Genomic DNA, 15461 nt, shown 5'->3' with positions numbered 1-15461 from the left:
CCTGAGCTAGTGATTTTGTTGGTAAATTTATCTTGTACCATGTCCCTCAAGAGTCAGGACTCGTAGTTGGTTCCTGCTAGCATATTCATCTCTACATACACAGTCAAATGTTTTAATTATATTAAATATTCAATAAATATTTCATAGTTACATGTATTTTCAGTTTTAGTTCTCATATTGTTAATCGAAATATTCAGTTATATACCCGAATCTCACTGAAATATATTGTAGGCAACTCCGGCAGCAACGAGCAGGGTGTCATCTAGTATACACACATCTGAAAGGACTATATAGATATTTTCTATTTCAAGAGGCAATTATATGCTCATGTAAAAAAAGCAATTATATCTCACTTATGTCTTGAGCCAAAATGAGTTAGTCGAAACAATTACACATACATAAGTATAAACTAGAGCTAGCGAAGTGGCCAAATATTACTTTCTGATCCATACAAGCAACAACACTAGAACATATATATTCCCATATCATCATTAGCTAGTACTACAACAAAACACCAACACCATACACCAGTTGAGCATGCAAATGGTACAACACCCACTAGACAGGGAAACATAAGTCGGTTCAACTAATGGTGTTTCCTTTCCCGCCAACACCAGCCTTCCAAGAGAGTTACCACTCATGACGGAAACAGGACCAAGCAACGGTAACATTGTCACGATCGGTTTTTCAATAAAATAATTATTGAGAGACCAATCCCTTTTACGGACCAGTAAGGAAAAATTCTCTTCTCACTGGTAGACAATATCTTGGTCACAGAAGAAAAATACCAGGAGTACTAAATATAATACAAGGTTGAGCGGAGACTGCCCAACAATTTATTACATGCACGCCGATAAAACAAGACGGCGGATAGGGTGGCATACTACTAACTCACGATAATAACGGTGGTGAAAATATCACCGCGAAGCGAGTGATATGACTCCTGAAGACTACAGCTCATCGAGCATCGGAGTGAGGCTCGAGGAGAATTATTACGGGTGGCGGAAGCGTATATAATACAAGTGACCAATATCCGGGATCGCACAGGACTGACTGGGACTCCTCTAGGCGTCGGACGCGCTATCAAACTCTTCATCCAAGAGATCGCCTTCGTCAACATCTGGCCAAATCAACAAGCCAGGTGAGTACTATGAAAGTACTCGCAAGACAGTTCGGACATAAGATATAACAAATGTAAACATAAAGCATATGAACAATTTATCCAGTGCGTTCAGACATAGAGATAATAAATACTGGGTGCCAAGCGAGGGTCTGAATGACGCCTCGAGCGGAAACTGCAGAATAGTAATACTGGTGCCAAACGAGTTTCTGAATGACTCCTCGAGAGGAAAATGCAAAAATAGTAATACTGGTGCCAAACGAGGGTCTGAATGACTCCTCGAGAGGAAAAAAAGCAAGAATAATAATACTGGTGCCAAACGAGTGTCTGAATGACTCCTCGAGAGGAAAATGCAAGAATGATAATACTGGTGCCAAACGAGTGTCTGAATGACTCCTCGAGAGGAAACTGCGAGAATAATAATGCCATAGTCGGACGTCTGAGCGACATCACATAAAGGGCTTATAACAGAAATAAAAGACGAACATGCCACAGTCGGACGTCTGAACGACGTCACATAAAGGGCTTATATTGTAGCTCAATAATACAATAGTTCGGGAACATAAATTATCACAAGTACGAGACGAATAAAAATTTAGTCCATCCACAGGAATAATAATTAAACAGGATTTACCATTTGAGCTTGTTCACCGGGGACAAGTTTTCACGCGGATAGATACGGATATACTGATTATACTACTTGATCATGGATACGATGATTTGGAAGGAATTGACTCTGCAGAGTTTGTACTTTAACCACAGCCAACGGATTTCAGTAGTCACGGGGACTAGTTCCGTCTACGGTGTTTTGGAAGAAACACGTCTAACCAGTACACACCCAATTCAACCTTCCGAAGCTAGGGATCACCCTCGGCAACGTTCAAGAAAAACCTTGAGACGGGGAGGCTACAACCTCGCGTAGCATGGGATCAAATTTCTATACGCGCGCTCTAAGGGGGTGCCCCCCTCTCGGTCCCAACCGGAAACACCCATGCCCCCTGACCGGATGACTGGCTTTAATCCTGGGCCAAGGTACCATCATCCCGGCCTCTCTGTTTGGTGTGTACACGGAAAGAGGTTACCAACTTACTAAACCGCATCCTGGCAAATGAAACATGTGGTAGCACGGAAGGGGGAAAGAACGATAACGTGACTCCGTCCACGTTAACGTCGGAGGAAGTCGGATGACGCAAGGCTGGTATGCTACAACAGTACCACCTTGCTGCCCTTCATGTCACCACATGATTAGGCCATTCTCTCATCAGAGATCATCGCAACTCTGGAATATGCGGGAAAAGAACGATAACGTGACTCCGTCCACGTTAACGTCGGAGAAAGTCGGATGACGCAAGGCTGGTATGCTACAACAGTACCACCTTGCCGCCCTTCATGTCACCACATGATTAGGCCATCTCTCATCAGAGATCATCGCGACTTTGGAACATGCGGGTAGTTGCCTTACAAGCAACGAGGTATTTACCGGCACTCATATGCCACGCACAAACTTTCAAGCAAACATGCAAACACTCATCATATCAAATGTTCAAACATGCTTGCCTGGTTCGGAGAAGTCGGAGTCTAGCTCGGCGAAGTTCGCGGCTCCGTCACCTCTTCCGGAACCTACGGCAATCACGAAAACGGGCACTAACGTGAAAACCAATGGGTGCACAGAAACTTTTCCAAATATTTTTCAAATAAATCCCATAAAAAACTAGACAAAATTTGAAGATTGTCAGAAAAAGAATCACTCAAAAATCCCTTTTTATTAAAAAGTTATAAAGGTTTCTGTCCAGGGACTTATCTGTAATGAAACAGAAAAGTTCCAGGGTTTTAACTGAGAAAACAGAAAACGGTTCGATTGGAAATGCGCAAGCTCAAGAGGGAAAACGTATTTGCCCGAAGGCGCCAACAGAAAACGGTTCGCGAAAGAATAGAACAGAGGCTGACATGCGGGGTCCACATGTCAGGTTTGAAAAGCTCGCCGGCGCCCGAAGACTGCGGTGGACGCCGGCGTCGAACCACGGCGAGTTAGGAGGATCGGAGGGTACCAAGAGCTTCAGCGTGTTCTCCCGCATCGGTGGGTGGTGGACTCGACCAACGGGGAGCACCACGTCGACAGCGACACTATCTCCGGCGGACGGCGGCTCGGGTGAGGATGGGGAACTCCGGTGGAGGGCTGCAAACTTCGAATTGAAGCGCGGGTCAGAAGGAGGGATGCATAGTGAAGCTACTGGCAAGAGAAGGGAGGCGGAGGTGCACACACGGGGGCAAATCGAGCTGGATCCCGTGGCGGGTCGCGGCGGCCGGAGTAGAGGAAGTAGACCTCCTCGGGGCTCTTCCAGTGGCTAGGCGTGCTCTAGGTGGAATGCAGGGATGGTGGATGCTCGAGTTGAAGCTCGGCGCCTCTATTTATAGGCGGATCGACGGGGTGGCCGTGAACGGAGAATCTCCGGCGAGCGATTACGGCGATGCAGTGGATTGGCAGGAGGTTTGAGTGGACAGGCAGCATCAGTGGAGGTTACTGGTGTCATTCCACAGCTAAACGGAGTTGGTCTTGGCGTAATGGTGTCGGTCCACGGTGAGATGACCGCACGGGCTCGACGGCGGCAGAGAGCGCGCTCCGCGCCCTGCGGTTCACGATGAGAGCGGCAGCGCGTTCGGGGGAGTGGAAGGCCACGCGGCGAGCTCCGGTGGTTTGGGCGGCGCTGGGTGGCGTCGTCGGCGCCGTGCCTCCCGCTGGCGGCCGCAAAGCCGCCGCTGGCGTCGGTCACGGGGCGGCGCACCTTCTGCTGCTCGTCGCCGACGCCCGCAAGGTGCCAGGCGTTCGTGCGGTGCAGGAACAAGGGGGAGGGGAAGAGGAGCAAGGCGACACAGTGGCACTGGCGAAGTCGACAACCATCTCTGAAGAAAACGACAGTAAGCCACTGAACTGTTCTCTGAATTTTCTGAACTGGACAATGACCATGCACTACAGGTGCTCGACAGAATGATTTGGCTATGAGAAAAAAAATTCTGGAGCTGGCACTTGGTGAGGTGACCACTCAATGCACCCAGAGGCTGCCTGATTTTACTTGGAATTTTTGGAGAAGGTTTTGAATGAATTTCACCAAATTTGACAAATCTGGTCCAAACTTGCAGCAAGTGTAGTTTGAAAAATTTGAACTGAAGACCAGTGGATCTTCATGGATCTTGGTTGAGGGTTCAAAGTACTAGGGAGGGGAGTTGGTTTGGGGGCAAAAATCAAAACAGAAAGTAGAGTTCCGTTGTAAATCACCAGTGGATAGAATAGAGGACAGAAATTTATTTGAATAAGATTTAAATGGAAAAATAGACATAGGGGAGGTTCAACTTGCTGGATTAGATGCCAAACATGATCCAAAGATGAGGGGAGGGTTAGGAGAGAGTATTTGCACTAAGGCCATGGAAAGAGGGAAATGTTGAAAGTGGTAAAGGATTATTCCAAAAGCCATAGTGCAAATTTCAAAGAGATTTTCAAAAGGCATTTTCCCAAGTGAAAAGTATTTTGTCTTGAGTCCAAATGAAAGGCAAGAACCTCCAAGACCAAAGACAGATCTTGGGTGAATCCAAATAAAACTTTTGCCATAAAAAAATATTTGAAAGGGAGAGTTCTTTTTTTGAAAAAAAAAATTAAATCACCTCCCTCAAGTCAAAAAAAAAAATCTTTAAAAAAAATCCAAATAAAAACTTGGGTGTCACAACACCTACCCCCTTAGGAAAAATCTCGTCCTCGAGATTTCTGCTGGTCCTCAAATAGATATGGATACTCTGCCCGGAGGAAATCTTCCCTTTCCCATCTAGCTTCATCCTCAGTGTGGTTGCTCCACTGAACCCTGAAAAACCTTGTCGTTTTCTGACGGGTCCTTCTTTCAGATTCCTCCAATATCTTTACCGGCCTTTCTCTGTAGGTGAGATCTGGCTGCATATCAATGTTCTCATGAGGTACATGCTTCTCCGGGTTACTCACACATTTCCTCAACTATGAGACGTGGAATACGTCATGGACGTCTGACAGCTCCTTGGGTAGGTCTAGTTGGTAGGCTACCGTGCCTCTTCGTGCCTTTACACAAAATGGTCCAATAAATCTTGGGGCTAGCTTCCCCTTAATTTTGAACCGTTGCAGACCCCTCATAGGAGATACTCGGAGGTATACGGAATCACCGGGTTCAAAGCTGACCTCACGATGCTTCTGATCATAGTAGCTCTTTTGTCGGCTCTGTGCTGTCTTGAGTCTGTCCCTGATTTGTTTAACTTTCTCCTCGGCCTCTTTAAGCATGTCCGGGCCGAAGATACGGCTGTCACCTGTTTCTGACCAATTCAGTGGGGTACGACACCTTCGTCCGTACAATGCTTCAAAGGGTGCCATTTGTAAGCTGGATTGGTAACTGTTGTTGTAAGCAAATTCGGCATACGGCAAACTCTCTTCCCGACTGGATCCATAGGTGAGCACACAGGCTCTTAGCATATCCTCTAGGATTTGGTTTACGCGTTCCATTTGTCCATCAGTCTGAGGGTGGTACGTTGTACTGAAAGTTAGTTGCGTGCCCAGAGCTTGTTGTAGGTGATCCCAAAATTTGGAGACGAATTGTGTGCCTCGGTCTGATATTATAGTCTTTGGGACTCCATGCAAGCAAACTATACGGGAGAGATAAAGTTTGGCCAGTCTTTGTGTGGAGTAGGTAGTCTTCACTGGAATGAAATGAGCAACCTTGGTTAGTCGGTCTGTGATGACCCATATGGCATCATTCCCATGTTGTGATCGGGGTAGTCCGACGATGAAATCCATTCCTATTTCATCCCATTTCCACTCCGGTATCCTGTTAGGCTGGAGTAGCCCTGCTGGCTTTTGATGCTCGGCCTTGATGCGCTGACATGAATCGCAACAAGCAATAAATGTGGCTATATCTCTTTTCATACCGTGCCACCAAAATCTTTCCTGAATGTCCTTGTACATTTTGGTTCCTCCAGGATGGATCGAGTATGGAGCGGTGTGGCTTTCGGTTAAGATTTGTTGCTTGAGTTCCTCAATGTTTGGTACGCAAAGTCTGTCTCCGTACCATAGTGTCCCTTCACTGTCGGTGACGAACTCTGAAGCCTTACCAAGGTTCATTTTCTTCTTTATACCCTCGATGTTGGGATGTCCCTGTTGAGCCTTCTTAATTTGTTCCACCAGGGTGGGTTGTATCTCAAGATTTGATACGGTGCCCTCAGAGACTAACATCATGTTGAGCCTAGTGAACTCTTGCTAAAACTCAGGCCTCAAGTTTTGCGGACCGTCATTGTCCGGGCTGGGGTTTCGACTAAGGGCATCTGCCACTACATTTGCTTTCCCTGGGTGGTAGTGAATGCCGACATCATAGTCCTTGACCAATTCCAACCAGCGTCGTTGGCGTAAATTTAGCTCTGGCTGTGTGAAAATATATTTGAGGCTCTTATGGTCCGTATATATTTTACAGCGATTTCCCAACAGAAAGTGCCTCCACTCCTTGAGTGCATGTATAACTGCTGCTAGCTCCAAGTCATGTGTTGGGTAATTTTCCTCATGTTTTCGCAGCTGCCGTGAGGCATATGCGACTACTTTGCCATCCTGCATTAGTACACATCCGAGACCTTTTCGGGACGCGTCACAATACACTTCAAAGCTCTTGTGTAGGTCTGGCACAGTTAATACCGGTGCGGTTGTCAGCTTCTTCTTTAGTTCTTGGAAGCTCTGCTCGCATGCTTCCGTCCATACAAATTTCTTGTCCTTCTTGAGCAACTGTGTCATAGGTTTTGCCACAGTGGAGAATCCTTCAATAAATCTTCTGTAATATCCGGCCATTCCTAGGAAACTCCGCACATCAGTAACGTTGGCGGGTGGCTTCCAGTCCAGTATGGCCTTGACTTTTTCTGGGTCTACGGCCACGCCTTCTTGGTTCAGTATATGGCCTAAGAAACCAACTTGTCTTAGCCAAAATTCGCACTTGCTGAATTTGGCGTACAACTGATGTTTCCTCAATTCTCCCAAAACAATTCTGAGGTGCTCAGCATGCTCTTCTGGTGTCCTTGAGTAAACCAGAATATCGTCAATGAATACCACAACAAATTTGTCCATGAATTTCATGAACACTTTGTTCATGAGGTGGACGAAATATGCGGGGGCGTTCGTTAGTCCAAAAGGCATCACTGTAAACTCGTATAACCCATATCTGGAAGTGAATGCTGTCTTGGGGATATCTTCTGTCCGTACTTTCAATTGGTGATATCCCGATCTCAAATCAATCTTTGAGAATACCTTGGCTTGTGCGAGCTGGTCAAACAAATCATTTATCCGTGGCATCGGATATTTGTTTTTGATGGTGACCATGTTGAGGGCTCGATAGTCTATACACAGTCTCAGTGTCCCATCCTTTTTCTTTGCGAACAACACAGGCGAACCCCATGGTGAGGAGCTGGCTCGAATAAATCCTTTGTCCAATAATTCCTTTATCTGCTTCTTCAACTCCACCAATTCTGAGGGTGCCATTCTATATGGCTTCTTATAGATGGGAGCGGTGCCAGGTGCTAGTTCGATGCTGAATTCTATCTCTCGGTCTGGTGGCATGCCGGGTAGTTCTTCAGGGAACACATCAGGAAACTCGCATACCACTGGAACTTTTCTCAGTTCTGCAATGTCCATTTTGTTCAGTTTTGGTTGCTGTGATCGCGGCCTTTCTTGAGCGGAAACTCTTATTGTCTTGCCGTGATGGTGAGTGAGAATCACTGTCCGATTGAAACAGTCGATGAATCCTTTGTTGGTGGTCAACCAGTCCATCCCTAAAATGACATCCAGTCCCTTACTCTCCAACACGATGAGATTTGCGTGGAATTGTAGTCCTTCGAATTCAATGACCACTCCTCGGCAGTAACCCTGAGCGATTTGCTTATTTCCGGGGGACTTGATGATCATAGATTTTTCCAAGGGAAGTATCGGAAAACCATGTTGCAAAACAAAACTCTTCGAAACGAACGAATGGGAAGCTCCAGAATCAAACAAAACCGTGGCAGGTACTGTGTTGACAGGGAATGTACCGAGCACGATGTCTGGGGCATTCTGCGCCTCTTCCCTGGTCACATGGTTTAGGTGACCCTTCCTGTGGTGTTGTTGGGGTTGAAATTGTTGCGCTTGGGGGCTGGATTGTTCCCACCATTGTCTGGCTTGGGTGCCGGGTTCCTTTGCTTTGGGCACTGTTTAGCATAATGCCCTTCTTGACCACAAGCATAGAAGGTGACCCCTGGACGGTACGTGTACTCCTTGTCCCTGGCATGAAACTGTCCGACGGGCCTTGGTCCAGTAGTCGTGGGTCTCCTTGTGTCTGTTCGTGGAACCTCAGCCTTGCTTCGGTTGTGGCGAGCAAGAGTTGTCTTGTCCCTCTTCCGCTTACGGATATCTTCCAGACTACGGCGCTCGTTCTCCAAGGTGATGGCCTTGTCCACCAGAGTCTTAAAATCCGGAAAGGTGTGTACAATCAGTTGGCATCTTAGTGCTGGTGCCAGGCCGTCCAGGAATTTTTCCATCTTCTTATTTTCTGTCATGTGCTCGTCGTAGGCATAACGAGACAGCTGGGTAAACTGACCATTGTATTCTGTTACTGACATGCCTCTTTGCTTCAGGTCATCAAACTCCCTCTTCTTGATCTTTAGGATGCTCCTCGGGATGTGTGCCCCATGGAATCCTTCCTTGAACTCTTCCCAGGTGATGTTGCGTTCACTGGGATGCATGTGCAGGAAATTTTCCCACCATGCTGCAGCTGCTCCAGTAAGGTAGTGTGGTGCATAAAGCACCTTCTCATGATCTGAACACTGAGCAATGATCAGCTTCCTTTCAATGTCACGAAGCCAATCATCGGCTTCCAGCGGCCTATCGGTGTGAGCAAAAGTTGAGGGGCGAGTCTTCTGTAACTCAGATAACTTGGAATGCTGTTGATAGGGCTCACGGTGGTTTCCCATATTGATGACATGGTTCATCATCTCTTGGTGCTGTTGCTGGCTTTGCTCGAAGAGACGGCATACTTGAGACAGGGCTGCTTCGCTGTCGTGTTGACTGGACTGACCCTGAGTGAAATTGTTGCTAGTCTGTGTCCCGTAAACCTCTTCTGGCTGAGTGGGCATGGAGCGAGTCCATGGGCGAGACATTTTCCAGTCTGGGGTATTATATTGCAAAACCCATGAGAAAAACTGTGCAGCACAAGGAAAATCTTGCAAAGGCAACAAATTTAAAAGATCTCAAGGTTTTCAAGAAAACATAAGCGATTTTGCATGGAGAAGAACTGCTTAACATAAATCTTACATGCGAAAAGCAAACACACGATACAGCACTCAGGATGCGCGTACACATCCTGACATGTTATTTAGACTAGCGTACTACTCCGGAAGGCAGCAAACACACCAATACAAACTAGCGTACAGATAAAACAGCACATCATACAAGCAGACATAACGCGCGGCTACTCGGTGCTCTCAGTCGGAGATGGTGAAGATTTCCTTTCCCTTGCCGATGGCAAGACTCAGCGGTCCAGGAGAATCAACCTCCACCTCCTCTCTAGCTGGCTCCTGGCGCGTGACGCTGCGCTGCGGTGATGGTGCGGGGGCGACTGGTGGTAGAGCGGGTGCGGCAGGCGGTGCGGCTCTGATTGGAGTAGGAGCGATGACTCGGTCGAACTCCTCAGTGGTAGGCAGACGGCGAGCAGTGGCCAAAATGGCCGGTGCATACGAGGCTGAAGACGAGACGAATGTCAGAGGCGGCGCCGTGTTGAGAAGCTCCTTCCTGCTGGCAGGACCGCCCCGGACTAAGTCCATGCGGGCAGCCACAAGATCGTCCACGAGGTTGTCGAAAGACTCCTCCAGCGCCTTGAGATACTCCACAACCATCTCGATGGCTTCATCTCGCTCTCCCCGATGGCAGGCGAACGCATAGTGGCTGGTGTATGGCACATGGCATGGGAGGTATCGGTAGCGACGAGTCTTCATCGTAGGAAGGATGTCCCGAAGGCGAGCTATCGCCTCACGGGCAGCCATCTGCATGGCATGCCTCTCCGTAGGCATGGCCCTTCCCACAAAACGGAAGTGGCGAGCTGCAGAACGTCCTCCCTTGAATTGCACCACAGCTTGGTGCATAGACACGTCGTCACTGAGCTTGTGCTGATAGAGTGTGAACTCCGGGCGAGCTGCTGGCCCGATCGCGAGCTTGGTGATGGAGACGAGGAGCTTGACAAACCCCTCGGGCACGTTCGTGAACACTCGATTCTCACAACTGCTGCCAGCCATCTACAAAAGTAGGCAAAAATCCTGAGTAGTCATGTCATAAATTTATGATGACCAACAGAAAATAGCTACAATTGCAAAAAGCTGAAAAAGCACAAAAGACGCTAATAACCGATTAGTGATCGCACCTAGTGGCTTCCTACAGTCAGCCTGGCTCTGATACCAAGCTTGTCACGACCGGTTTTTCAATAAAATAATTATTGAGAGACCAATCCCTTTTACGGACAAGTAAGGAAGAATTCCTTCTCACTGGTAGACAATATCTTGGTCACAGAAGAAAAATACCAGGAGTACTAAATATAATACAAGGTTGAGCGGAGACTGCCCAACAATTTATTACATGCACGCCGATAAAACAAGACGGCGGATAGGGTGGCATACTACTAACTCATGATAATAATGGTGGTGGAAATATCACCGCGAAGCGAGTGATATGACTCCTGAAGACTACAGCTCATCGAGCGTCGGAGTGAGGCTCGAGGAGAATTATTATGGGTGGCGGAAGCGTATATAATACAAGTGACCAATATCCGGGATCGCGCAGGACTGACTGGGACTCCTCTAGGCCTCGGACGCGCTATCAAACTCTTCATCCAAGAGATCGCCTTCGTCAACATCTGGCCAAATCAACAAGCCAGGTGAGTACTATGAAAGTACTCGCAAGACAGTTCGGACATAAGATATAACAAATGTAAACATGAAGCATATGAACAATTTATCCAGTGTGTTCAGACATAGAGATAATAAATACTGGGTGCCAAGCGAGGGTCTGAATGACGCCTCGAGCGGAAACTGCAGAATAGTAATACTGGTGCCAAACGAGTGTCTGAATGACTCCTCGAGAGGAAAATGCAAAAATAGTAATACTGGTGCCAGACGAGGGTCTAAATGACTCCTCGAGAGGAAAAAAAGCAAGAATAATAATACTGGTGCCAAACGAGTGTCTGAATGACTCCTCGAGAGGAAAATGCAAGAATGATAATACTGGTGCCAAACGAGTGTCTGAATTGACTCCTCGATTGGAAAATGCAAGAATGATAATACTGGTGCCAAACGAGTGTCTGAATGACTCCTCGAGAGGAAACTGCGAGAATAATAATGCCACAGTCGGACGTCTGAGCGACATCACATAAAGGGCTTATAACAGAAAATAAAAGACGAACATGCCACAGTCGGACGTCTGAGCGACGTCACATAAAGGGCTTATATTGTAGCTCAATAATACAATAGTTCGGGAACATAAATTATCACAAGTACGAAACGAATAAAAATTTAGTCCATCCACAGGAATAATAATTAAACAGGATTTACCATTTGAGCTTGTTCACCGAGGACAAGTTTTCACGCGGATAGATATGGATATACTGATTATACTACTTGATCATGGATATGATGATTTGGAAGGAATTGACTCTGCAGAGTTTGTACTTTAACCACAGCCAACGGATTTCAGTAGTCACGGGGACTAGTTCCGTCTACGGTGTTTTGGAAGAAACACGTCTAACCAGTACACACCCAATTCAACCTTCCGAAGCCAGGGATCACCCTCGGCAACGTTCAAGAAAAACCTTGAGACGGGGAGGCTACAACCTCGCGTAGCATGGGATCAAATTTCTATACGCGCGCTCTAAGGGGGTGCCCCCCCTCTCGGTCCCAACCGGAAACACCCATGCCCCCTGACCGGATGACTGGCTTTAATCCTGGGCCAAGGTACCATCATCCCGGCCTCTCTGTTTGGTGTGTACACGGAAAGAGGTTACCAACTTACTAAACCGCATCCTGGCAAATGAAACATGTGGTAGCACGGAAGGGGGAAAGAACGATAACGTGACTCCGTCCACGTTAACGTCGGAGGAAGTCGGATGACGCAAGGCTGGTATGCTACAACAGTACCACCTTGCTGCCCTTCATGTCACCACATGATTAGGCCATTCTCTCATCAGAGATCATCGCAACTCTGGAATATGCGGGAAAAGAACGATAACGTGACTCCGTCCACGTTAACGTCGGAGAAAGTCGGATGACGCAAGGCTGGTATGCTACAACAGTACCACCTTGCCGCCCTTCATGTCACCACATGATTAGGCCATCTCTCATCAGAGATCATCGCGACTTTGGAACATGCGGGTAGTTGCCTTACAAGCAACGAGGTATTTACCGGCACTCATATGCCACGCACAAACTTTCAAGCAAACATGCAAACACTCATCATATCAAATGTTCAAACATGCTTGCCTGGTTCGGAGAAGTCGGAGTCTAGCTCGGCGAAGTTCGCGGCTCCGTCACCTCTTCCGGAACCTACGGCAATCACGAAAACGGGCACTAACGTGAAAACCAATGGGTGCACAGAAACTTTTCCAAATATTTTTCAAATAAATCCCATAAAAAACTAGACAAAATTTGAAGATTGTCAGAAAAAGAATCACTCAAAAATCCCTTTTTATTAAAAAGTTATAAAGGTTTCTGTCCAGGGACTTATCTGTAATGAAACAGAAAAGTTCCAGGGTTTTAACTGAGAAAACAGAAAACGGTTCGATTGGAAATGCGCAAGCTCAAGAGGGAAAACGTATTTGCCCTAAGGCGCCAACAGAAAACGGTTCGCGAAAGAATAGAACAGAGGCTGACATGCGGGGTCCACATGTCAGGTTTGAAAAGCTCGCCGGCGCCCGAAGACTGCGGTGGATGCCGGCGTCGAACCACGGCGAGTTAGGAGGATCGGAGGGTACCAAGAGCTTCAACGTGCTCTCCCGCGTCAGTGGGTGGTGGACTCGACCAACGGGGAGCACCACGTCGACGGCGACACTATCTCCGGCGGACGGCGGCTCGGGTGAGGATGGGGAACTCCGGTGGAGGGCTGCAAACTTCGAATTGAAGCGCGGGTCAGAAGGAGGGATGCATAGTGAAGCTACTGGCAAGAGAAGGGAGGCGGAGGTGCACACACGGGGGCGAATCGAGCTGGATCCCGTGGCGGGTCGCGGCGGCCGGAGTAGAGGAAGGAGACCTCCTCGGGGCTCTTCCAGTGGCTAGGCGTGCTCTAGGTGGAGTGCAGGGATGGTGGATGCTCGAGTTGAAGCTCGGGGCCTCTATTTATAGGCGGATCGACGGGGTGGCCGTGAACGGAGAATCTCCGGCGAGCGATTACGGCGATGCAGTGGATTGGCAGGAGGTTTGAGTGGACAGGCAGCATCAGTGGAGGTTACTGGTGTCATTCCACAGCTAAACGGAGTTGGTCTTGGCGTAATGGTGTCGGTCCACGGTGAGATGACCGCACGGGCTCGACGGCGGCAGAGAGCGCGCTCCGCGCCCTGCGGTTCACGACGAGAGCGGCAGCGCGTTCGGGGGAGTGGAAGGCCACGCGGCGAGCTCCAGTGGTTTGGGCGGCGCTGGGTGGCGTCGTCGGCGCCGTGCCTCCCGCTGGCGGCCGCAAAGCCGCCGCTGGCGTCGGTCACGGGGCGGCGCACCTTCTGCTGCTCGTCGCCGACGCCCGCAAGGTGCCAGGCGTTCGTGCGGTGCAGGAACAAGGGGGGGGACGAGGAGCAAGGCGACACAGTGGCACTGGCGAGATCGACAACCATCTCTGAAGAAAACGACAGTAAGCCACTGAACTGTTCTCTGAATTTTCTGAACTAGACAATGACCATGCACTACAGGTGCTCGACAGAATGATTTGGCTATGAGAAAAAAAATTCTGGAGCTGGCACTTGGTGAGGTGACCACTCAATGCACCCAGAGGCTGCCTGATTTTACTTGGAATTTTTGGAGAAGGTTTTGAATGAATTTCACCAAATTTGACAAATCTGGTCCAAACTTGCAGCAAGTGTAGTTTGAAAAATTTGAACTGAAGACCAGTGGATCTTCATGGATCTTGGTTGAGGGTTCAAAGTACTAGGGAGAGGAGTTGGTTTGGGGGCAAAAATCAAAACAGAAAGTAGAGTTCCTTTGTAAATCACCAGTGGATAGAATAGAGGACAGAAATTTATTTGAATAAGATTTAAATGGAAAAATAGACATAGGGGAGGTTCAACTTGCTGGATTAGATGCCAAACATGATCCAAAGATGAGGGGAGGGTTAGGAGAGAGTATTTGCACTAAGGCCATGGCAAGAGGGAAATGTTGAAAGTGGTAAAGGATTATTCCAAAAGCCATAGTGCAAATTTCAAAGAGATTTTCAAAAGGCATTTTTCCAAGTTTAAAGTATTTTGTCTTGAGTCCAAATGAAAGGCAAGAACCTCCAAGACCAAAGACAGATCTTGGGTGAATCCAAATAAAACTTTTGCCATAAAAAAATATTTGAAAGGGAGAGTTCTTTTTTTGAAAAAAAAATTTAAATCACCTCCCTCAAGTCAAAAAAAAAAATCTTTTAAAAAAATCCAAATAAAAACTCGGGTGTCACAAACATTCATACTACAAAAGCCAAGGCAGAGCTCACTGAGGCTAACACCAGCCCTCTGCGCCGTAAAAGTTGCCCTGCCACTCTCAACAACTTGTTTCTCATCAACTCGACCTGCAGTGACATAAACGTTCAGAGACTCTACATGTCCAACAGAAACCACACAACGCGAGAGCTTGATCACGCCATTGGCATCTACGGGCAACCCGTCATCTCCGGAATCAAGTAACTTGACTTTCAGGTCATCACGAGAACTGCTGCTGGCAGTGATCACACCTCCGAAACCGGTTGGCCATGACCCATCAATTAGTTTTACACAGATTGTAGCCTCCACGGAGCGGGTAACATGGTCGAAGGCGAGTTCCAACGTGCTGAGCCTACTAGGGTAAAGACCGCTCGGAAAAAGTCCGGTTCTGTGCACGAAAACGAGATCGCTCAGGTCTTTATCCTCGGCTTTAGTAGCGCCCTTGACTTTTAGGGAAACCTCAACGTATGAAGGGTCCACCGACACGGCAATAGCTCGACTAGGGCCGGTCAATGCAAGATATGGATCCTGCATGAGCGGAACAACTATGTAGGTGAGTAATTATGCCAAAAATGGTACACGCACGGACTGATTACGGGGTTGCAACGGACCCCTTCCAACAAACT

The 15461-nt window shown here is 47.8% G+C and overlaps 1 pseudogene; it reads right to left on the bottom strand.

Annotated features, from left to right (window-relative positions):
• Positions 1-53: 53 nt before the first annotated feature.
• LOC123170975 (uncharacterized) overlaps positions 54-15461 on the bottom strand; it is a 16676-nt pseudogene continuing 1268 nt past the window's right edge.

This window comes from Triticum aestivum, chromosome 7D, assembly GCF_018294505.1.
Source record: "Triticum aestivum cultivar Chinese Spring chromosome 7D, IWGSC CS RefSeq v2.1, whole genome shotgun sequence".
NCBI classification, from domain to species: Eukaryota; Viridiplantae; Streptophyta; class Magnoliopsida; order Poales; family Poaceae; genus Triticum; species Triticum aestivum.
This window is presented reverse-complemented; position numbering and strand designations above follow the sequence as displayed.